Source organism: Euprymna scolopes, chromosome 20 (genome assembly GCF_053919585.1).
Source record: "Euprymna scolopes isolate OS-2025 chromosome 20, ASM5391958v1, whole genome shotgun sequence".
Classification (NCBI taxonomy): domain Eukaryota; kingdom Metazoa; phylum Mollusca; class Cephalopoda; order Sepiida; family Sepiolidae; genus Euprymna; species Euprymna scolopes.
Window position 1 is genome coordinate 2,230,409 of NC_136501.1, and position 25,805 is coordinate 2,256,213.

Consider the following 25,805-nt stretch of genomic DNA (forward strand, 5'->3'; position numbering starts at 1 on the left):
TTGATTCATGCAAATTTTGTATTTATAAAGCTGATTCTCTATTATATTGTACCCAATATATATTGTAATGATTTAAAAAATTAAAAAACAATGATATCAGCTGAAATCGAAACCCACACATTTAACACTCCAGCTTTAGTTATTACTGTCTGAGCTATTGCCATATACATATAAAAAAAAGGCTAAACATTAATCGACTTCAAGCTAAAAATGCAAATGTATGCTCAGAAGTTAGTCGATTTACTTCTGCTAAGATCAACATTTTTTTTTTAATTTTGACCCTCTTAGCAGGTATTTTTACAGGCTAAAAACCAAATTGAGAATGTTCCCGAGGTCCAAATACCCTATAAATCAAGTTTCAAGGCTGTAGACAAAATATAGAGAGGAGTTTTGTAGAGCCGTTTTACACACAGAGACAAGGTCACTTTTTTTTTTTTTTTTAAAACAAAGGCGTCACCACTTATCAAAGGCCAAAGGATAAAGGTCACTGAGTGTACAGTAGTCAATGGGAAAATATTGTAGTAATCGTTAGTGGAAATTTTGTAAATTGGATTAAGGGGAACAGCTTATCAAGAACTTGTTTATGTTGATTTTGAAGACGACCATGTTGTAGTCAGCTGGAAAGCAGGCAAATGGAACAGAGTTCTACAGGAGTGCAGTTCTAAGAAAGAAGCTTTTTCCATGGACTCTGTTTAGGTTTAGGCACAGATAAAGAGTGGGGGAAATTATTGATAGTGGTTTCAGTTAGACGAGTGTTTTTCATGAAAGTCAGGCCAAGAGTGACGATAGATTGGAGCTGAGATGAGCACTTACCATGAGAATAACGGTAAAGCAGAAACAAGATCGCAACATCTCTTGTGCGGAGGGAAAGAGACGTTGCAGGGAAGAGAAAAGGGAATCCCCTAAGCTACAAAATCTATTTTGAACTCTGTCAAGCCAGGATAAGTGCTTCTAACAGTTCCTACCCAGATCTGACAACTGTACTCCATCCTTGGATGTACTTGGCTCTTATACAGGTAGAGAATTTCATCAGCAGTGAGGTATCTATTGGAACAGTAGAATTATCTCACCATTTTTCCAGCGACCTTGGTAACAGACTTGATGTACATGTTCCATTTCAGATAAGGAATAAAGGTCAGACTCAGAAGCTTGTCAAAACATGGAGCCTCCCCTAGACGAGAGTCATTCATTTCAATTGATGTCACTCAGGGATCAGTGTGTTGATGATTTAAAGATAGAAGCTTGGTTTTAGATTAAATGAGATAAGTCACAGATTAGAGATCAAGTGAATTTTCCTGCCAGATATTACTTTGAGGTAATACTTTCAGGATGATCCTAGCCAAAAAGGTAAAGCTCAATATTTAAAAATAGAGCAACATATAATTTTAATGATTAAAGTTAAACCGTAGATTAAAATATATACAAATATATAGATATACAAAAAATATATACAAATAGATATACAAAATATTAATTCAAATTTATATAGATATACAAAATATTAATTCAAATTTATATAGATATACAAAACATTAATTCAAATTTATATAGATATACAAAACATTGATTCAAATTTATATAGATATACAAAACATTAATTCACATTTATATAGATATACAAAACATTAATTCAAATTTATATAGATATACAAAATATTAATTCAAATTTATATAGATATACAAAACATTAATTCACATTTATATAGGTATACAAAACATTAATTCAAATTTATATCGATATATAAAACATTAATTCAAATTTATATAGATATACAAAACATTAATTCAAATTTATATAGATATACAAAACATTAATTCAAATTTATATAGATATACAAAACATTAATTCAAATTTATATAGATATACAAAACATTAATTCAAATTTATATAGATATACAAAACATTAATTCAAATTTATATAGATATACAAAACATTAATTCAAATTTATATAGATATACAAAACATTAATTCAAATTTATATAGATATAGAAAATATTAATTCAAATTTATATAGATATACAAAACATTAATTCAAATTTATATAGATATACAAAACATTAATTCAAATTTATATAGATATACAAAACATTAATTCAAATTTATATAGATATACAAAACATTAATTCAAATTTATATAGATATACAAAACATTAATTCAAATTTATATAGATATATAAAACATTAATTCAAATTTATATAGATATACAAAACATTAATTCAAATTTATATAGATATACAAAACATTAATTCAAATTTATATAGATATACAAAACATTAATTCAAATTTATATAGATATACAAAACATTAATTCAAATTTATATAGATATACAAAACATTAATTCAAATTTATATAGATATACAAAACATTAATTGAAATTTATATAGATATAGAAAATATTAATTCAAATTTATATGTGTATACAAAACATTAATTCAAATTTATATAGATATATAAAACATTAATTCAAATTTATATAGATATACAAAACATTAATTCAAATTTATATAGATATATAAAACATTAATTCAAATTTATATAGATATACAAAACATTAATTCAAATTTATATAGATATATAAAACATTAATTCAAATTTATATAGATATATAAAACATTAATTCAAATTTATATAGATATATAAAACATTAATTCAAATTTATATAGATATACAAAACATTAATTCACATTTATATAGATATACAAAACATTAATTCAAATTTATATAGATATACAAAACATTAATTCACATTTATATAGGTATACAAAACATTAATTCAAATTTATATCGATATATAAAATATTAATTCAAATTTATATAGATATACAAAACATTAATTCAAATTTATATAGATATACAAAACATTAATTCAAATTTATATAGATATACAAAACATTAATTCAAATTTATATAGATATACAAAACATTAATTCAAATTTATGTGTATACAAAACATTAATTCACATTTATATAGATATACAAAACATTGATTCAAATTTATATAGATATATAAAATATTAATTCAAATTTATATAGATATACAAAACATAAATTCAAATTCATATAGATATATAAAACATTAATTCAAATTTATGTGTATACAAAACATTAATTCACATTTATATAGATATACAAAACATTAATTCAAATTTATATAGATATATAAAATATTAATTCAAATTTATATAGATATACAAAACATAAATTCAAATTCATATAGATATATAAAACATTAATTCAAATTTATATAGATATACAAAACATTAATTCAAATTTATATAGATATATAAAACATTAATTCAAATTTAAATAGATATACAAAACATTAATTCAAATTTATATAGATATATAAAACATTAATTCAAATTTATATAGATATACAAAACATTAATTCAAATTTATATAGATATATAAAACATTAATTCAAATTTATATAGATATACAAAACATTAATTCAAATTTATATAGATATACAAAACATTAATTCAAATTTATATAGATATACAAAACATTAATTCAAATTTATATAGATATATAAAACATTAATTCAAATTTATATAGATATACAAAACATTAATTCAAATTTATATAGATATATAAAACATTAATTCAAATTTATAAAGATATATAAAACATTAATTCAAATTTATAAAGATATATAAAACATTAATTCAAATTTATATAGATATACAAAACATTAATTCAAATTTATATAGATATACAAAACATTAATTCAAATTTATATAGATATACAAAACATTAATTCAAATTTATATAGATATACAAAACATTAATTCAAATTTATATAGATATAGAAAATATTAATTAAAATTTATATGTGTATACAAAACATTAATTCAAATTTATATAGATATATAAAACATTAATTCAAATTTATATAGATATACAAAACATTAATTCAAATTTATATAGATATATAAAACATTAATTCAAATTTATATAGATATACAAAACATTAATTCAAATTTATATAGATATACAAAACATTAATTCAAATTTATATAGATATACAAAACATTAATTCAAATTTATATAGATATAGAAAATATTAATTCAAATTTATATAGATATACAAAACATTAATTAAAATTTATATAGATATACAAAACATTAATTCAAATTTATATAGATATATAAAATATTAATTCAAATTTATATAGATATACAAAACATTAATTCAAATTTATATAGATATACAAAACATTAATTCAAATTTATATAGATATATAAAATATTAATTCAAATTTATATAGATATATAAAATATTAATTCAAATTTATTTAGATATATAAAACATTAATTCAAATTTATATAGATATATAAAATATTAATTCAAATTTATATAGATATATAAAATATTAATTCAAATTTATATAGATATACAAAATATTAATTCAAATTCATATAGATATACAAAATATTAATTCAAATTTATATAGATATACAAAACATTAATTCAAATTTATATAGATATACAAAACATTAATTCAAATTTATATAGATATACAAAATATTAATTCAAATTTATATAGATATACAAAACATTAATTCAAATTTATATAGATATACAAAATATTAATTCAAATTTATATAGATATACAAAATATTAATTCAAATTTATATAGATATAGAAAATATTAATTCAAATTTATATAGATATACAAAATATTAATTCAAATTTATATAGATAGAGAAAATATTAATTCAAATTTATATAGATATACAAAACATTAATTCAAATTTATATAGATATAGAAAACATTAATTCAAATTTATATAGATATACAAAATATTAATTCAAATTTATATAGATATACAAAACATTAATTCAAATTTATATAGATATACAAAATATTAATTCAAATTTATATAGATATACAAAATATTAATTCAAATTTATATAGATATACAAAATATTAATTCAAATTTATATAGATATACAAAATATTAATTCAAATTTATATAGATATACAAAACATTAATTCAAATTTATATAGATATACAAAACATTAATTCAAATTTATATAGATATACAAAATATTAATTCAAATTTATATAGATATACAAAATATTAATTCAAATTTATATAGATATACAAAATATTAATTCAAATTTATATAGATATACAAAACATTAATTCAAATTTATATAGATATAGAGAATATTAATTCACATTTATATAGATATACAAAATATTAATTCAAATTTATATAGATATATAAAACATTAATTCAAATTTATATAGATATACAAAATATTAATTCAAATTTATATAGATATATAAAACATTAATTCAAATTTATATAGATATACAAAATATTAATTCAAATTTATATAGATATACAAAACATTAATTCAAATTTATATAGATATATAAAACATTAATTCACATTTATATAGATATACAAAATATTAATTCAAATTTATATAGATATAGAAAACATTAATTCAAATTTATATAGATATACAAAACATTAATTCAAATTTATATAGATATACAAAATATTAATTCAAATTTATATAGATATACAAAATATTAATTCAAATTTATATAGATATAGAAAATATTAATTCAAATTTATATAGATATACAAAATATTAATTCAAATTTATATAGATATAGAAAATATTAATTCAAATTTATATAGATATACAAAACATTAATTCAAATTTATATAGATATACAAAACATTAATTCAAATTTATATAGATATACAAAATATTAATTCAAATTTATATAGATATACAAAATATTAATTCAAATTTATATAGATATACAAAATATTAATTCAAATTTATATAGATATACAAAATATTAATTCAAATTTATATAGATATACAAAATATTAATTCAAATTTATATAGATATACAAAATATTAATTCAAATTTATATAGATATACAAAATATTAATTCAAATTTATATAGATATAGAAAATATTAATTCAAATTTATATAGATATACAAAATATTAATTCAAATTTATATAGATATACAAAATATTAATTCAAATTTATATAGATATAGAAAATATTAATTCAAATTTATATAGATATACAAAATATTAATTCAAATTTATATAGATATACAAAATATAAATTCAAATTTATATAGATATACAAAATATTAATTCAAATTAATATAGATATACAAAATATTAATTCAAATTTATATAGCTATTCAAAACATTAATTCAAATTTATATAGATATAAAAAACATTAATTCAAATTTATATAGATATAAAAAACATTAATTCAAATTTATATAGATATACAAAATATTAATTCAAATTTATATAGGTATACAAAATATTAATTCAAATTTATATAGATATACAAAATATTAATTCAAATTCATATAGATATACAAAACATTAATTCAAATTCATATAGATATACAAAACATTAATTCAAATTTATATAGATATACAAAACATTAATTCAAATTTATATAGATATACAAAACATTAATTCAAATTTATATAGATATACAAAACATTAATTCAAATTTATATAGATATAGAAAATATTAATTCAAATTTATATAGATATACAAAATATTAATTCAAATTTATATAGATATACAAAATATTAATTCAAATTTATATAGATATAGAAAATATTAATTCAAATTTATATAGATATACAAAATATTAATTCAAATTTATATAGATATACAAAATATTAACACTTAAACATCTTCCTCTGTGACCTTTTTTAATATAAAAACATTTTCAGGCGAATTAAAAAAAAAATTTTTAAATGATAGCGTGGGTATAAAAAATGGTGCAGAAGAGGCACAGCTCAGGTTTCTTTTTCAGACATTCTTGATATTGTAATTGGAGCATATCCATGGAATTTCTTCCTTGTAAAAATTCCCATATAATGAGTCTTTGGATATGAATGGGCAATTTGCAGTATAGCGAACAAAACGAAAAAATGGTCAAAAAATAAATAAATGATAACTGAAGGCAAGATACTCTTCTCCCTATCTGGATAAGTTTTTTGTTGTGAAACTTATTTTAAAGTGTTCATTTAAATTGAAACAAGCTTTGAGTTAAAAACAAATGACGGTCATCTGGAGAGTGTGAATAATTTCTCAAAAATTGAAAATTAAACAAAATACTGGTAAAACATAATGTTTTCATGTTCCTCTAGTGCTAATATACATGAATGATCACGATAGAATTATATTTTGGTCAAAAACAAATAAATGATAAATAAATGTTACTAAAGGCAAGATAAGTTACTCTTTTACCTACCTGGATAAGTCTCTTGTTAAACTTTATTTTAAAGCATTCATTTAGTTTGAAACAAGAAATGTTGAGTCTTAAAGTTAAAACAAGAAAAAATGACGGTCATCTGAGAAGTCTGGATAATTGCTTGAAAATTGAAAATTAAACAAAATACTGGTGGAAACAATGTTTTCATGTTCTTCTCATAATGCTAATATACAGTGCTGAATGTGAATGGTCACAATACAATGTAATATTTTTTTTTTCTTTTGAAACGTTCGATACAATGACAAATCAATATTTAGTCATCATGTTTCCGGTTAACAAAGCCATAACTTATTGGAAAATTATACATCATTCTTAGTTGCTATCATGAATCACCAGCATTTCATTCATCTCTCACTACAAAGAAAACATTTTTTGTTAGATGCGGCCGAATATCTGTCCATCGGTTCATTGATTTGTCAAGCTTAAGTGTGAGTGGCATTTATAGACGCATCCACACGTCCATTCGTAAGTCTGTCACATCCAAGTTACATTTCTTTTTTTTTAAAATTAATTGATGTAACGTATATGAATAAATCCGGGTTTCTCGACACAAGAATATGATTGGCTCCTTTAACCATAAATACAGACTGGTGTAGCAGCCTGGGAAAGACAAAAAAATATGCCGAAATACTTAAGAATATTATACGGCTATAAACAACCGTTCATGAAGGCGACTTACTAGATTGTCTTACTCACTTACTGTAGCCGAGACCACTCTGCTACTTCAGACAAATATATCCATTTTGCAGAACATATCATTGATGAATCCTTATCCTCGAGTGGCTTTTGACCTTGTTAATAGTGAAGTTATTTAATGATTCTCAGTTGAAGGATGCATAATATTAGGAGGGGATTTTTATAACACATTTTTATAATACTAATTATAAAATAAATGAACACCCATTCTCGAGTGGCTGTTGGCTTTGTTAATGTAATGTTAATGTCAGTTGAGAGTTGAAGAATATAATAAGAGGATTGACAATAATTGATGGAATGCAGCAAGTTTAAATATTTGTGAAGACAGGAATCTGTTGACATTAGATTTGAAGACGACCATACAACAATTGCAGGGAAGCAGTCCTTTGGCAATGTGTTCCACAGACAGGGAGCCCTTGTGAAAAAGCTTAGAATCTTTTGTTTCTGATATTTGGAGACGATTAATAATTCGTACCATTTGGATTATTCAGACTATTGTTCTGATCTTGAGGTTTTTTGGGTTTTTTTTCGTTTTGATTGATGTAACCTCCATCCTTCTTCAGATATGTTTTGTTGAGCTCTGGGATATTTCTGTCGAACTTTGGAATCTGTATAGAATTCTGAATGAAACTTTTTATTTAATCTACAGGGATAGCATACTCTCGTTCTGTCAGCCATGACTGGATAGAACTTCTATGCAATTCACAATTGTATTTTGAGTGTTGCTTGCACTGAGGTTTTAACCTTCAACCTCCAGAAGAGCGTAACTTACAATTTTGCCAAGCACTGTATCCACTATGCCACAGATTCTCACGAGACGCAGAATTTTTCATGGCTAAATTCACAAAATTCAAAGAACACCTCTAAAGAATAGCTTTCTTTGTTTAACGTGTCTTTTTCACTTCAGACATGGATTGCACATTCGCCATGACAAAACAGAGTGACTTTTTCCATGAAACTCTATCATTTCGATTTGTTATTCCTAGTGAAATAGTAGATTATTTGCTCTATAAGTTTAAAAAAAAACAAAACAAAAACAAAAAAACCCTCCACATTTCTATAATAATACAAACTAGCAGGACCTGTGGAAATTCCACAGCGGTAGCTTTCATCCCTGTATATAATATTTTGATTGCAGAAATTCCCCTCTGGACCAAAGTATGGTAGGTTTGCAACAAGAGATGGCACATACAAATTTATTATGTCTAGATTATTTGCCACCATCTTATGTAAGTGTAGAACACTATCTTACACACATTTAGTCGTTATAATAAAATCCTACATTTCATCCTAGGAGCAACAACATCACAATTGCAACCATCTTTGGAGGAAGTAGTTCCTATTTTTCCTTCTAAATATCAAGTCCTCCTTGTTTTGTACATTTCTTTATAGGCCAAACAAAAAGTATGTTTTTATTTGCTCTCTCTCTCTCTCACTCGCTCGCTGTTTACATTTCTTTTCATGCTAAAAAATAAAACATTTCATGGCGTCAAAACTACCTACAACAGTTTTTGTTTCTCTCTCTCTCTCTCTCTCTCTCTCTCTCTCTCTCTCTCTCTCTCTCTCTCGGGCGCTTGCTTTTACAGTTCTTATGCCGGAAAAAAAAACATTTTATGACGTCAGCACTATCTACAACAGTTTTTATTTTCTCTCTCTCTCTCTCTCTGTATATATTCCTCCCAACTCTCCTCTCCCACACTCGCTCTTTCGTCTCTCACTCCGATTATTATAGGAGATGAGGATAACAGTCCGCAAATAAATAAATGCATAAGTATTTTCTTTATCAATTAACTTACGGATATTTTTCTATAGTGAAAAAAAAAAACAGTTTGCCACACTAAATTCCTTCTGAATAAAAAAAAAATGACTTTTGTCTTTTATTTTATTTTTTTTTTTTGGTGGAGCAATGCGTGACGGTACGGCTAGTATGTAATATGTTTCTGCTTGGCATTCTGCGGACGTTCAAGGTGAATGAAGACCTCGCAATATTATTGTAGCCATTTTATTAAAACTGAAAGTATTTAAGCAATCTGGTTAATGTAGTGTCAGAATATATCGGATTATTATGGTCAATCTTCAATATCCTTATAAAAGTCTGTAACATTTCCATTGAATGGACGCCTGGCATGAATGGAAACCCCATCATTATACCATCTTTAGACAGAACAAATGCTACCATTGGATCCTAGCCAAAAGACCAAGAAGGTATGTTACACCTACAGCCGAAAAAGTGACATTTTTTTATTTAAATTTTTTTTTTTTTTTTACATTGTGTCATTGGTGATCGGGAGATCTTATTTATTAAAAAGAATGATTGATGGTGATAACATTAAATTATTGTATCTATTTACTAATTTAATGTTTGTGGTATGTTATGAGATTCTATCCTCCTTTTTAATAAATAGGATAACCCTAAGCCCCGTGAAACAGTTGAAAATAGAAAAAAAACGATGTCTCCCAAATACCACTTTAAAAAAATTGAGCCATTAGCAGTCCTTTTTTCTGGATGAAAATGGATTTCACATGTCTGAATATACTATATACTAAATTTCAAGTCTGTAAATAAAAAATTTGTAGAATATATAGGTTGAGAATATATATATATATATATATATATATATATATATATATAGACTTGTTTGTAATATACTGAATTTTACTGGGTTCGTATAATTCAGTAAATTTTTCATATATCAATGAATTTTAAGCCAAAAAGAGATGACTTAAAATGTAAGCTACAAAATTATCATATTTCATAATTGAGCATTAATATACTGTGTTAACAAAACCAAGATTTCAAAAAAGGAATTGATAGCAACAAAAAGTGTATTTCATTGTAAGTTACAATTGTTTCAAGACCGGTTGGACAATTTCAAGCATTATGTCATTTGAAAATCTTCACATAACCAGCCTTTCTTCAGACTTCTTGAATAAAAGACACTTAACAATAGAACATTATTTAAAGAAATTTCCCTTAAAGGAAATGAAGCATGCAAAAACATTTATTCTGGACGCATCCTTTGTCAAGAGCTTATTTAAATATTAATATATCACATAATTTTCGTATCCTTATTTAAAAACCTGTCATAAGAAGTTTCCACAAAAACCCATAGCCATTTGATATCTTTTAATAATACTATCATTGAAGTCTTGGTTTTCTTAATGCAGTATATCTATCTATTTATATATATATATATATATATATATATATATATGCAAAGAAACAGAAAGACACTTTTTATCATTAATGATGAAAACTGCTGTATTTTCATGGAGTTTAGACGAGCCCATCATGTTATTTATCATCCCCCCCCCTTTTGGTTGTTTATACAAGCGTTGTTCCATAAGTAAGGCCCATTTTATAACTCAAAAAGGTTGCAGAGCTATGAAGATGGGAATAGTCCCATCAAAACAAGCGACTTTTTGTACTCCAGAATTTATTTTTCTACATAGTCAATGTACTTTTGCTAGAAATTCAAAAGCACATTTATGCTTCTGATGTACGTCCACGACAGGGATTTGTTTTCTTAATTTCACACCATCAATATCTGCAACAGAGAGAGAAAACTTTCAGGTCACGAATGCATCAGTTCAGTCATCATAACAATGCAATTTGCAATCTCCTTTGATCCACTTGGATGAAATATGAAATAAGACGTATTACTTTTGGAATGCCTCTTGTATTTTAAAAAATTTTTTTATTCATATGCATATATATATATATATATATATATATATATATGCACATATACATATATATGTGCACATATACATATATGTGCACATATATATATATATGTGCGCATATACATATATGTGCACATATATATATATATATCCACACAATTTTGTGTTATACACTTGTATGCATGTTATACTTTGATAATCTCTCTCTCTCTCTCTCTCTCTCTCTCTCTATATATATATATATATATATATATATATATATATATATAAAGTGAGAATGTGTGTGTGTGAAGACAACTCTCAACCTATATAGTCAACGAATTTTTGATCTACGAGCTTGAAATTTAGTATGTAGGGTATTCAGACATGTAGAAAACTTTTTAATTGGTTTCCATTCAGAATAAAGGGCTGCTAAGGGATTAAAATTTTAAAATTGGTATTTTGGAGTCATCGGATTTCTATTAGTTTGTCAGCTATTTCACGAGGTTAGAAAACACTTTTTAAAGATCATAGCAAGCTAGTCCAATGGTTATCGTACTTGAATCACTGTCTTTAGGTTTTATTTTCGATCTCGATTGGACAATGTCATAGTTTCTTTCCGTTTTTTTTCTTCTTACTTCAGTATTTTATTTTTTATTTTTATTTTTATTTTTTTAAAGGAATTTACTGTTATGTTTAATACCGGGCAACGCCGGGTACATCTAGTAATATATATATATATATATATATATATATATATATATATATATATATATATATATTCATGCAGTTGCTCTACGTGCTACCCTACTCTAAAAAGGTTCTGGGAAGACATTGCAGAAACCTATTTTGACTTGAATATAAAACATTAAGTTGGTTTCGAGTACAAAAAGACCGTCGTTTGCTTTGTTAAATATGTGGAAACTGTCATTTGATGTTTTATACATTTCCTGCGAGGAAAAAAAGAATCCGCTCAATATGCAAATACTTGGAAGCATCTTATGTAAAGCCAATAGAAATGCTGTTTTGTGACCAAAGCGTATGAAACCGTTAAAGCAACCCCAAACAATGTTAATTATTCTATATGTCGTCCGATTTCTGAATCGATTGTTAAATATAATTTTCCAATCAATAGCGAACTTGTTTGTTCCGTACACTTCTATTTCCTTTCTTATGCTTCTTCGCTCACAATCTTTTTGGTTGTTACAGCTAAGGGAATGGTAGAATTGTTTTAAATTAGAAATAGACTCGGGAGGAGGAAAAAGGAAGACTATGCTGTGTCCAAACATGTTCTATTTGTTGTAGTACACACTCATAGACATAAATCGTGTGGAGACATGCACATGGTTTAAATTCCATGAACAAAGTTTCTTTCTTAGAACTGCACGCCTGTGGAACTCTGTTCCGTCTGCCTACTTCCCACCTGACTACAACTTGGATGTCTTCAAGTCCAACGTTAACAAATTCCTAATGAACTGCCCTCTTAAGTAAACACTTCATTAAATCTCCACACTAACGTACTGTACTTGCAATAACCCTTATCCCTGAGTGGCTTCCAGGCCTTGATAAGTGGTGCCCACCGTGTAAAAAAAAAAAAAAAAAAAAAAAAAAATTATCATTACAGATATATTATGGCTTAAGCTGATATACCCATTTCAGAAATAATGGACTTATCCAGAGACTATAAATACCGCTACATCTAATATGTAATTGGGCTGTTCAATCGCTGATACATACCAGTCGGCATTCCAATCTTGACGATCGGGCCTGTAGAATTTGGGTCATTTTGGTGGCCTTTCATCTGACGAGCTGAGGCAGTCGTTCTGAGTAGTACTACGAGCTTTAACCCCCTCACCTCCTCCTCCAAGCCTTGCCTTCTATCTTTCAGGTGGAATAAGTTTATTACTGAGGTGCCTCTACCAGAGGATGCTGACGGGCTGCCCAACCAATTTTTAAAAGTCCAGAGTGCTTTTTCTTTTTTGGGTGCTGGGTTGACGTTTTCCATCTTCTAACCTTCACATCTTTCTGCAGTAAATAACATTCGTGACAGTTATAGCACACAGATGATTACATGCACTTCTGTAAGATACTTTTGCTGATGGAATTTTATAAACTATATCAATGTGTTTGCCTTGATTATTATCTGCCTACAAAATTAAAACACTGTTGATGGGGAATGTGGAACATGCATTGCTATAACAAAATATGTATTTTACATAAGGACTCATTAATGACTCTCATATTTTAACGCAGTGCGTGGAAAAGTATCAGCAGCAGCAAAGGAGGGTTGTCTTGCAAAGAGATTAGCAGCAGCAGCTCCCAAAAAAAGACATATGCAAATTAGGAAATGTGCGCAAGAAGAAAGAGGAAAAAAGGAGAAAAAATGCACCACGTGCTCAAGCAGAAGCAAAGTGAGTGTCGAAGAGAATGTACGTGTGAAGTCAGATCAGAATGGATCGGCTGTGCCCAGCATGTGGTTGGAAGGAAGAGAAACGTGTGCCAGGCTTAAATGGACAGGTGACAGCAAATGACTGTTTAAGTTGTGCCGAAACAAATGATAATAAATGCTTTTGTGGTACTCCTGCAGTATTTTACCCACCGATTTCACGATCTTAGCCGAGCGTTGACGAATGCTTTCGGCGTTAACGCCGACGAAAGCCGAGAATTCGGAGCTACGGTGCAAGAACGCTAAAAGTATGTGAATAGCAACAACATTACAAGGAAAAGATATTACACACACACACACACAACAAAATGGATAAAATTATTCACAAAAAATTTGGATAAAATAAATCACAAACACTTACCGTAAGTTTTTTTAAAGTAAAATAAATTTATTTTGTTGAATATTTTTTTTTTTTTTTTTTTTTTTTTGGTTCATTTTGTTTTCCGATAGCTTTTTTTTTTTTTTGGGGGGGGGGGTAAGCAACAGTAATAAACACTTCAATGTTTTTTTTTTGTTTGTTTTTAACAAAACGTTATTAAACAGTAACAACAATGTTTTTTTTTTTTGTTTTTTTTTTTCAGTAATGTTTGTAGGGGGGGGGACAACAATTACTGTTTATCTTTAGTTCCGACTGGAAGATTTTCTACTGACTGTAGAGGCAAAGTAGGGAGCAAAGGGTTTTCAGAGGATGTGGAAAGAAGCTCCTTCCCAAACCGGGTAGCCTTCCGCGATTTGATTTATTATGGAGACAAAAGAAGGGTTGTGTCCAAATTTTTGTCTCCACATAAATTCGCATAAATATGTTTCCAACAGCTCCCGGTTTTTTTTTTTTATCGCTAAATTAAATAGCTGAAATGAAAGGCTGTGTATTTTTACTTTGAACAATAAAATAACTGAAATGAAACGCTATGTGTGTAATTTCAATGAAAATTATTCGTCTGCTGCGCGTTCGTTTGAAGCGCCCTGATTGGCTGATAGAGTATCGTACCGCTCGCCATGTTCCGGCGTTTTCCGACGGATGTCGATCAACGCTTGGCTAAGATCGTGAAATCGGTGGGTAAAATACTGCAGGAGTACCGCTTTTGTTAAAAAAAAAAAAATGCCGACCTGGATTTCTATTTATTTCCTTTGTTTGTTCATAATGGCTACAATATTTATTACTAATGAGCATTTGGTATCTGTTTGAAGCTGAAACTATTACATTTTCCCATCAACGAAATGTTGCATCCCTGTTTTACAAGTATTTTAATGGTAAGTGCTCCAACGAACTTCAAGCCCTTGTACCCCCTTGACGTAATTACCCCTGACAACCACAAAATCTTACCCCTTCACAGTAGAGATCTGTAGATGCCAGAAAGCCTTCTACTCAAATAGTTTCTTCCCTTGGACTGCTAAACTTTGGAATTCCCTTCCGTGTTCCTGTTTCCCCAACTGTACTGACATGCAGATATTCAAATGTAATGTAAATAGACATCTTGCTGATCAACTCCCTATATAGTAACTCTGCAAATTATGTCTTAGATAGTTGTCCCCTACATCAAAGTGGCACTGTGCCTTGTTTGGGGTGAAAATACAGTATAAAAAAACATCAACGCTGTTACCAAATCTACTGCTAATTCTAACACTACTTTGAGCATTTCTGTCGATTGCTTCATCAACTTGTTTGCCTCTAATTTATGGAGAGCTGACCAGACAATCTCTCTTGGCACTCTGGAGGTGAATACTAAAAATGTCTGAATCAGTGTTGCTTTCCTTTCATTACTGACCAACTTGTCATCAGCGTTTTATTTACTGCAGTTCAATTATTTAGCTTTGGGGAATTCTGAGCAAAGCAATCAAAGTTATAATAAGATGATTTGGTTTAATTGCGTTAATCTTTGAGGATTTGCTGACACTTGTTATTGGATATTGATTGACTAACATTGCTGATTTTGTCATTTCCGTAACTAGATCAATTCTGATGCATTTTCAGCTGTAAAATGTCCCGAGCAATTTGTTTAGCCTAAATAATTTATTTTAATAGTCTTTTTTTTATGACTGACACATAAGCTGCAACGGGAATGAAAAATGAAGTGAGAAAAATCAAAACAAAATGGACACTAAGTATCGGGTCAGTGCAAAAGTTTTTGTCAGTTTGTAGAAGGATAACTTTAATTGTTGTGGCCTCTGTAAGAGTCTGGACGAAAGATACTACTCAGTAATTAGTGAAAATATATTGATATAAAAGCAAATACAACAAATAAAGTGTATGGTTATACGTCAGTCCGACTGCCAAGTGTCTGAATCATGTATAACTAGTTTGTTCACACCAGGAAACATATTCTCTCTATCTTTATAGTAAGTGGAAGGGAATTCCAAAGAAACTATTAGACTAGAAGGCTTTCTTACATCTAGGGATCTCTGTGTAAGGGTGGAACTTTGCTGCTTGTCAGGTTTGTTGGGGATATTTATTTATTTGGGGTACAAGGGTTCGTCAGAGCATCCACCATTAAAATGCTTGTAAAACAGGGAGAGGGATGCAACATTTCATTGGTGAGACAGAGGTTGAAGGCTAGATAACAGTTCAGGACCTATCAATTTGGCGACTCTCTTTTGAACCCTGTCCAGGAGTAAGAGACTAGTAGCAGATGCACCAGCCCAAATGTGACAACAATACTCCATATATGGGCGAATGGCGACCTTGTAGAGGTACAGGATACTTTTAGGCACAAGTAACTTTCTAGCACGGTTTCAAAGATGTACTTTCAGGTAATATCTCCTTAGCCATAGCTATTGGTGGGTGAGAAGGTTTCTTGTAATTATTAAAGGAAGCGAGATTAGTCTTGGCAGCATTGAACGTTGCCATCTATTTTTAACTCCATTCCACTATAGACCGGAGGTCTTCCTCTAGGGTTTCCGCCATTACCTTGAATATGTGTTCATTCATTGAATTCTTGTAAACTGGTACCACAGAAGCAATTTTTCAGCAGTCAGGAAAGCCTGGTTTGTTAAGGCATTTGTTAAAGAGTTTGGAGAGTACTGGAGCAACTTTAGTGGAGCATTTTTTTTAATAGTATACCCAGGATGAAATCAGGTTCACGTGCTTTTGAGGTGTTTAGATTTTTTTATGATATCATGTACTTGAGAATGCGTTATTTTTAGATAATCTAGTTTTGTCCGCAAAGGAAAATCAAAGTGGGAGGGAGTGGTTTGCTGGGTTCAAAGCAGAGTTTGAGGCAAACTGACGGGCAGGCATGTTAGCTTTCTCAGTTGCCATGCAAACAACTTCATAATTGTTAAATAGCGTATTATTTTGATTCATCGGATGACTGTTCTCATCTTGAGTGTCATTTTCACAATGTTTCAGTCGATGTAACCTCCGACCTTCTTCAGGTGTTTCTTGTCAGACTTGGGAATGTTTTTGTCAAACTCAGGAATTTGGATGAGATTTCAAATGGAACCCTTTTATTTACTTTATGGGGGTAGCATGCTCTTGTTCCATCAGCCATAAGCGATAGAGGTCCTAAGTAATTCACAATTGTATTTTTCGGTTGCCACACTAAGAATTGAACCTTCAGCCTTCAGGAAAATATCACTTTTACCACTGCACCATGGGTTTTTGCAAATGAGAACAGTAGTTCAATGAATCCAAATAATACAAATAACCAATCCTCATCTAAAAATTTCGAAACGTCATATTTAGATGACCTTAAATTAACATCACGAGAGGAGATTGACCAGGAGTTAGATTCATATTTCACATCAAAATCTAAAGAATTTTACATGCGAGACATTTATAAGCTCGCTGACAGGTAGAATCAAGTTATAGATGGCCTATATTCTGTTGGCTTTGGACCAAGGCAAAAATTAACCCATATTTGGATTAGATTTACCTGAGAACTTCTAAAATATATCCATGCTATTTTGTTCCAAGTCACTGCTTTAATTTTTTCCAATTAGCAAAATGTGAACTAAAAAAGTTTAACAATCAAAATCGAAATCTCGAGAGCAAGAAAGTTCAATATTGACTAAAGAATTATATTTCTCATCAATAATCATAACAATAAATCCATTTAATCTTTTAAAAGTCTTTATGAAGAATTGATTATCTGTGAATGCAGTTTTGGTAATTACTTCCACTGTATTTATGGTAAATTTAGGCAAATCAAAGAATTTATAAGAAGAAATCGATGCTTGAAACTCTTGCATTCATTTAAAAAACAAAAACGATATACTTATAAACGCTTATTAATATTTGTCGTATTTGTTCATGCGAAGTCAGTTAGCAAATTTTTTTTTGATGATATTAAGAAAGAAACTAAAATATTCAATAAATTAATAATCATATGATGAATTACTATTAAATAAGTTCACTAGCTGTTCCGAGTCTTTTTAATAAATTTATTTTTTTAATATGTCATTTTTTAAAAAAATTTTTATCAAAATATTTTTTGATAGAAGTTTTCGTACTTATACAGAATAAGAACCATGCTATTATCGGAAATTTCTTGGTATTTTATGTAAAACGCTAGAAGATGCTGAAATACTGAGCCAAAAGAAAAAAAAACATACAAAAACTCATTAAGAAACATTTGCTATCATACAAGTATTTTTAATAGAATGTGCTCTGATAAACTCATTTGTACTCTCTTGACATAAATGCCCTCAATAAAACTATTTAGCAGCAAAATCCCACCCTTTCATTGTTGAGGTCCCTAGATGCCGAAAAGCTTTCTGCTCTAATAGCTTCTTTGTTTGGATTACTAGACTTTGGAATACCCCCCCCCCAGTTACCTGCTTTCGTGACTGTATTGACATGCAGAAGTTTAAATGTAATGTGAACAGACATCTCGCTCATCTTCTTACATAGTCCCCTGTAAACATGGCGTCAAATAATAGCCCCCTTACAAGCAAGTGACAATATGTTTCATTTAAGGTGAACAAGAGTTAACAAAAAAAAAAAAGTGGTTTATTATAAAAAAAAAACCTAAATATTTATCTTGATTTAAACAAAAAATCATTTAAAAAAAATCATAAAAAAATATTTTCGTTTGATATGAGTTGTTTGTGATCCAAAAAACTTAATCATAAAACTTACCTTACAATGAATGTATTTTTTTTTTTCTTGATTTGAATTTTCTTACAGTTTCATAAAAAATTGTCCAATAATTATTCAAATAAAAGAATGTTTATATATTTTTTTTATTTTTTATTAAATTATCTTTGTAATAACAGAAATAATTTTTTTTCATTGAAAAAATTGGCAGGCGTTTGTATGCAAAGAATAAAATTATGAATTTTTATTCGGTACGTTGCAGCATCTTATATAAACTGCCCAGGAAATTCTGCCTGCCTACTAACACTTTTTTTTTTTTTTTTGCTCAACACACACCTCCAAACAGCCGGCCAGTGCCAGGTATCTACGATAGTCATATATAAACGAACAATAAATAAGTTTTCATTTGTTATTGAAAATGTGACAAGAATTCCAAAACTAAGAATCTAAAAACAATTTCTGTAGAGCCTTTAACAACGACTTTTGCCACATCTGGGCAGGAGCTGCTCGGAACACCTATCCTGCTTTGACCGTTCAAAACCGACTTTGTAATCTAGTATGTGATGCCCTTTACTCTTCTCTGCAACCTCTTTCGCACAGAAGAGACGTTGCAAGCCTATCTCCACTCTATCGTTATTTTCATGGCAATTCTTCTTCTTCCAATCTATAGTCCTCCTTTTTCAATCTTTCACAAAAAACGCTAGTCAATAAATTCCCCCACACTTTATCGGTGCCTAAACCTAAGCGTCGATTCAATGAACAAAGCTTCTTTCCTAAAACTCCCGTCTGTGGAACACTGTTCTACTGGTCTACTTTCCAGCTGACTACAATGTAGTCAGCTTCAAGTTCAATGTAAATAAGTTTTTCTTGAACCGTCCTCGTAAATAATCTTATTATACCAAATTTCGACTACAAACAATTATTACGCAACTGTTCCACATGTACACACATTAACCCTTATCCTCGAGTGGCCCCTGGGCCTTGATATGTGGTAACACCCTTTATAAAAAAAAAATAAATAAAAATAAAAACAAACAAACACCAATATAAATTATATAGTTTTATGATGAGATTTTATAAGAAAATAAAGTAATTTTGATTAAAATTGATACTGTGAGTTTATTCACTAATCTGTTATTTTACTAAAAGTCTGAATTTGTTTGTCATTGTTTCAAATTTTAACGTTATGACGTCGTTCCCAGCAGATTAAAAAAAAACAAAAAAACTAAGGTTGAAACGCTATGTTTTGGTTTCGATTCTAGTTTATATTACTTAAGTCAATTTTTTTTTTTTACTTTTAAAATCACTATTATATATTGGGTACAATATAATAATCAATGAAGTATTGGCTCTGTAATAATAAATACGAAATCAGCATGAATTAAAATATCATATCTAAGCATACTTTACGACTGGGCAATGCCATGTGGCCTTCTAGTATTTCTATTTAAGGTAAAGTCAAAGCAACCTATTTCAAGTTAATTCAACTTTAAAAAATAAATGCACCATCTTTTTTCTTTATATTTACTATTTTTATAATATGAGCCGCAAAGTTAACTTTTTTTTTTTAATTACATTTTCATCCCAAACAAGGCACATTGCCACTTTGGTGTAGGGGGCTACGATCAGGGACAACTAATTTGCATATTGGTTTTGAAAAAGGACATTTTATTAATTTTATTCTCATTGGGTTTTCTATTCAATGAGTGATTAGATTTTAATATTACAAGTTTTGTTTTGCAGGTACTTCTGCATTTATGGACACATAATTTCTACAAAGTTACTTGGGTGTGTCCGGCGGATGACGGGAAGAACCTTAAATGGTCGAAAAGTAGTTTTCTGAATTTCAGTGGTTATCATCATAGAAGGGTTGTAACAATTTGTGTGTGTGTTTTTTTTTTGCAATAAGGCTCGTGCGGCTATTTCCGGTTCATCCCGTCATCTGCCGGGCACAACCGAGTCACTTCGTGGAAATTACAGGTTCAGAAATGCAAAAACACCATTTTGTAATATCGTTTTATTTCCTGTTTCAATTTTCCTTTCTTTATGAAAGATTGACTTGATATTCCAATTCTAAATTTTAAGTAAAATGGCGAACTGATTTCTTATTTCTTTTCCTTTCTTTAGTCACATTTAAAAGATAAATAAAATTGTATAAAAATTACCAAAATTTTAATGTTTAAGAATCGATGAAAGATTTTCTTTCATATATACAACAAGATTATGAATAAAATGTTTATTATTTTAAATTAATGTCTCAAGTATTTGAAAGAAAAGAAAGAAGGGAAAAAAATGTTTTAGGATTACTGCTTTATTTTCTCTATAAATATAAACGAAATCTTCCCTCCCACTGCAACCTTTTTCCCCACCCTGTCTGCCATAAGCACCGAAAACCCGAAAGCAAAAGTCGATGAATGGAAAGCCTTCAAATGCGTTGGAGGTGTCTCTTGGATAAGAAGAAAAAAGTTTACTACCTTTAAACGGAAATTACAGTAATGTATTCCGTTTTCATTTCATTCGTAAATATCGGAGGGGAATTTATCTTCAAAACCTTTAATTTTGAATTAGAGCTACGGACTTATACTAAGTAAATATTTATATTTATAAGTCCTTTGAACCATTTTTTTTTAATGGAGAGTAGACAACGCATTGTGGATGCGTTATTGACAGCTCTCATTACTCTCGCTTCTCCTTATTTGTCCCTCAATCCTCATTTCCAATAAGTGATTTTTCTGACAAAGGGTGAAGAGAAAGCTGCGTTCCAGGACGGCAGTACTTCGTGAACAGTAACCTGAGATATCGAAAATTTTCTGTTTCTATGTCCATCCTTGTGGCCATGTCACTAGTAAGGGTGCTGGAGGTAAACGTTTCTTCTGGGCTGACGTTACCCGCCTGATAGTCAGGGACCTGAACTTTGGATTAACCACTAAGGAGGCTGTCCTATCAGCAGGTGCAAAGTACTGGGGCTGCTGTATTGCCATTTGGTGAATGGATTCTAGACCATGCAGTAGTCTCTGGTGAGGCCTCTAGATGCCACACTAGTGGGTAATTGTTATGGTTTTACCTTATCATGTGCTACAAAAAAACAAACCTTTTCTGTCTTTTTCTCTCTTACTTTCCCTCTCTATCCTGCTCTAACCAAGTCTGTCGATCTGTTCCACAAATCCCAAATTCTCAACATGAAATATCTCGAGAAAAAAAACATGAATAAACCTAGAACTCCATCGTTCAATGTAGACCTACTACCATGTCTCCTTCTCCAACATCAGGGGTCTACGTTCCAACCTTCCAGCGGTTGAAACCCAATTACAGGAGACGAAACCAAACATATTCTTACTAAGCGAAACTGGCATAGGGCCGACCACTTCTCTAGACGAGTTCATAATTAAAGGATACTCTAACTTAACATCTAAATCTGACCCTCAAGATCGCCATGGGCATGGTATATGTGCCTACATTAAAGATGGCTTTCCATGTGGTAGGGATATCTCCAGAGAAGACCCTAATTTACCTTATGTGTGCTTCCAGGTTGCACTTGCCTACACCGCCACATTTATATTTGTCCTCTATCGCCTCCACAACAGCGGAGTTACTATCTTTAAGAGTATATCTGAGAAAATTGACCACATCCTGTCTGCTCATCCTTTAGCTAACATCCACATTTGTGGTGACTTCAGTGTCCACAATGTGGAATGGCTGACCCACTCAAACAAGACAGATGATGAGGGGAGGTTCTGTCATGATTTTGCCATTGCCTATGACCTCACCCAGATCGTTCACAATACTTCCGCTCAGTACACTAGCCTTCTAGACCTTTTTCTCACAACCCCCCTTGAGTGTTGTTCATGTTCTGGGATCTTCCGGCCATTCGGTTGTATCTGTTGAGATAAATAAAAATGAAATGTAATAAATCTTCAGACATACCTCTCCACCATACAGTATATCAATACTCTACGGCTGACTGGGATAGCTTCCGTACATTCATATCTGATCTACCCTTGCATTCCATGTGTAAAAAGGATAGTATATAGTATAGACCTGACCGAATGGTTAATTGTAGGCATAGACCGATTCATACCATCCAAAAAATTCCAACAAAAACCTAACAGCCAGCCATGGTTCTCCCTAGAATATGCTGCTGCCATCGCGCACAGAAATCACTTTTTCCATAGCTACCAACGTAATAGATGTACTGAGACTAAAGCTGCTTTCAGGACTGCCAGCAACCGCTGTAAAAGAGTAATAAAATATGCAAGAAAGCTATATGCTCAGTCCATTAAATCCAAAGTATCTGAGCAGAGGCTTGGTTCCCACATTCTATCCCAACCATCATCAATGGACCTGAGGTCATCTCGTCAGCATCAGACAAGGCTAAACTATTTGCCAAGAACTTTGCAGCTAATTCTACCCTATGCAACAAAAGCCATCAACTCCCCGTTTTTCCCTTTCCTCCTATAACAGACAACACGCTATGCAACATGCAAATATCTGTGCATGAGGTCGCCAAGCTTATCAAGAACCTTGATTCCAGTAAAGCAACTGGCCCTGACAACATTCCAATTATAGTGCTGAAAAAGATTCAACCAGAACTGTTTAAGCGTTGCCTTAAGGAGAAGTGCTTCCCAACACCCTGGAAAACCTCATCAGTTTGCCCTATATTTAAAAATTCAGCTGATAAGTCACCTCCCTCTCAGTACAGAGCAATAAGTCTCCTGTGTGTCATGAGTAAGTTGCTGGAATCCATATTAAATAGAGAAGTAGTCAACCACCTCAGCAGAAATAACCTTCTTAGTGACATGCAATACGGTTTCCGTTCTGCCAGATCTACAGTAGATGTGCTAACGGTTATATCTCATAGGATTAGTGAATCTCTCGATAAAGGCTTCCTTTCTAGGGCAATTGCTCTTGACATATCAAAAGCCTTCGACACTGTATAGCATAAGGGCCTACTTCACAAGATTTCCAGCTACGGTATAACTGGAAATGTTTTCTCAATCATTAAATCAGTTTTCGCCGAGAGGCTCATAAGAGTAGTGGTTGATGGGCAGAAATCAGAGGCCCACAGTATTAATGCTGTAGTCCCTCAAGGGTCCATCCTGGGCCCAACTCTCTTCCTGATCTACATCAATGATCTCCCAAAACACATACTTAAATCATCTGTTGATATCTATGCTGATGACACGACCATCTATGGTAACACATATAAGGTTGTAAATGACAAAGTTCTCTCTGATTCTCTCTCTAGATTGCTCTCGTCTTGGGGAGGCTCCACGTTTTGATAAGCTTCTGAGCTTGACCTTTACTCCTGACCTAAAATGGAACACGTACATCAAGTCAGTTGCCAAGGTCACTGGAAAAATGGTAGGATCCTTCTACCGCTCCAGAAGATATCTCACTGCTGATTTAATTCTCTATCTGTATAAAAGCCAAGTACATCCAAGGATGGAGTACTGCTGCCACATCTGGGCAAGAGCTGCTAAAAACAGCCTATCCTGCCTTGACAAAGTACAAAATAGGCTTCGTGGCTTAGTGGAGGATGCCCTTTTCTCTTCTCTGCAACCTCTCTCCCACAGAAGAGACTTGCGAGCATGTCTGTTTTTTCATTACTTCCATGGCAAGTGTTCGTCTGAGCTCCAATCTCTGGTCCCCCCTTGCCAATCGTTCACGATAAACACCCATCTAGCTGAAACCACTGTCCAAAATTTTCCCCACTCTTTATCTGTGCCAAAATCAAAACGTAGATTCCATGAACAAAGCTTCTTTCTTAGAAGTGAACGCCTGTGGAACTCTTCCATGTGCCTGTTTCCCACCTGACTACAACTTGGATGTCTTCAAGTCCAACATAAACAAATTCCCGATGAACCGCCCTCTTAAGTAAGACATTTTATCAAATCTCCAATACTAACGATTACTGCAATACTATCCATTGATTACTGTACATGCAATAACCCTTATCCCTGAGTTGCTTCCAGGCTTTGATAAGTGGTGATTACCTTGTTAGAGCCTACGTCAGTGTATGTAGAATAAATGTGTGCAGTTTTGTTTCCGTTTTGGAATTTTTGTTCTTGTTGCTATTAGATTTAGAACAGTAGATATATGTGGTTTAATCTATAGATTAATAAGCTGGCGTGTGTTATTTTGTGTGTCACACGTCTTTTTTCCTCTGAGTGACTGCCGTTTAATTGTTATGACCTTCCATTTCTTGTAATAAATAATTTTACTAAAGATTCTTCATAAGTTTTGGTTTCGATTATAGCTGAAGAAACTCAAATCATATATATATATATATATATATATATATATATTTATTTTCTTCATAAGTTTTGATTTCTGTTTCGATTCAAGCTGATGCACCCAAGTCATATGGATATTTTTTTTTATTTTTGAAATCGCAACTTTATAATATATGAGAATCGATAGAAAATTGACTTCATAATATTATATACAAAAACTGCATAAATTAAAATATATTTAAGCGTATTTTATGACCGGGCTATGCTGGGCATCCCTGCTAGTCTAGATAAATACTTTTGCAGTTTTAACAAAAAGCTACAATATCAGGGTGTCTCCATTTATACTGAACATTTACAGAATACCAACGTCAATATATTACATATGAAAGAATCTGCTGTGGAATTTCCACAGGTCCCACTAGTTA

At 30.1% G+C, this 25,805-nt stretch overlaps 1 protein-coding gene across 1 annotated transcript in view; it reads left to right on the forward strand.

Annotated features, from left to right (window-relative positions):
* Window positions 1–25,805, forward strand: part of LOC145241291 (regulator of G-protein signaling 7-like) — a gene marked incomplete in the record, with an annotated part of 531,541 nt that overhangs the window by 257,247 nt on the left and 248,489 nt on the right.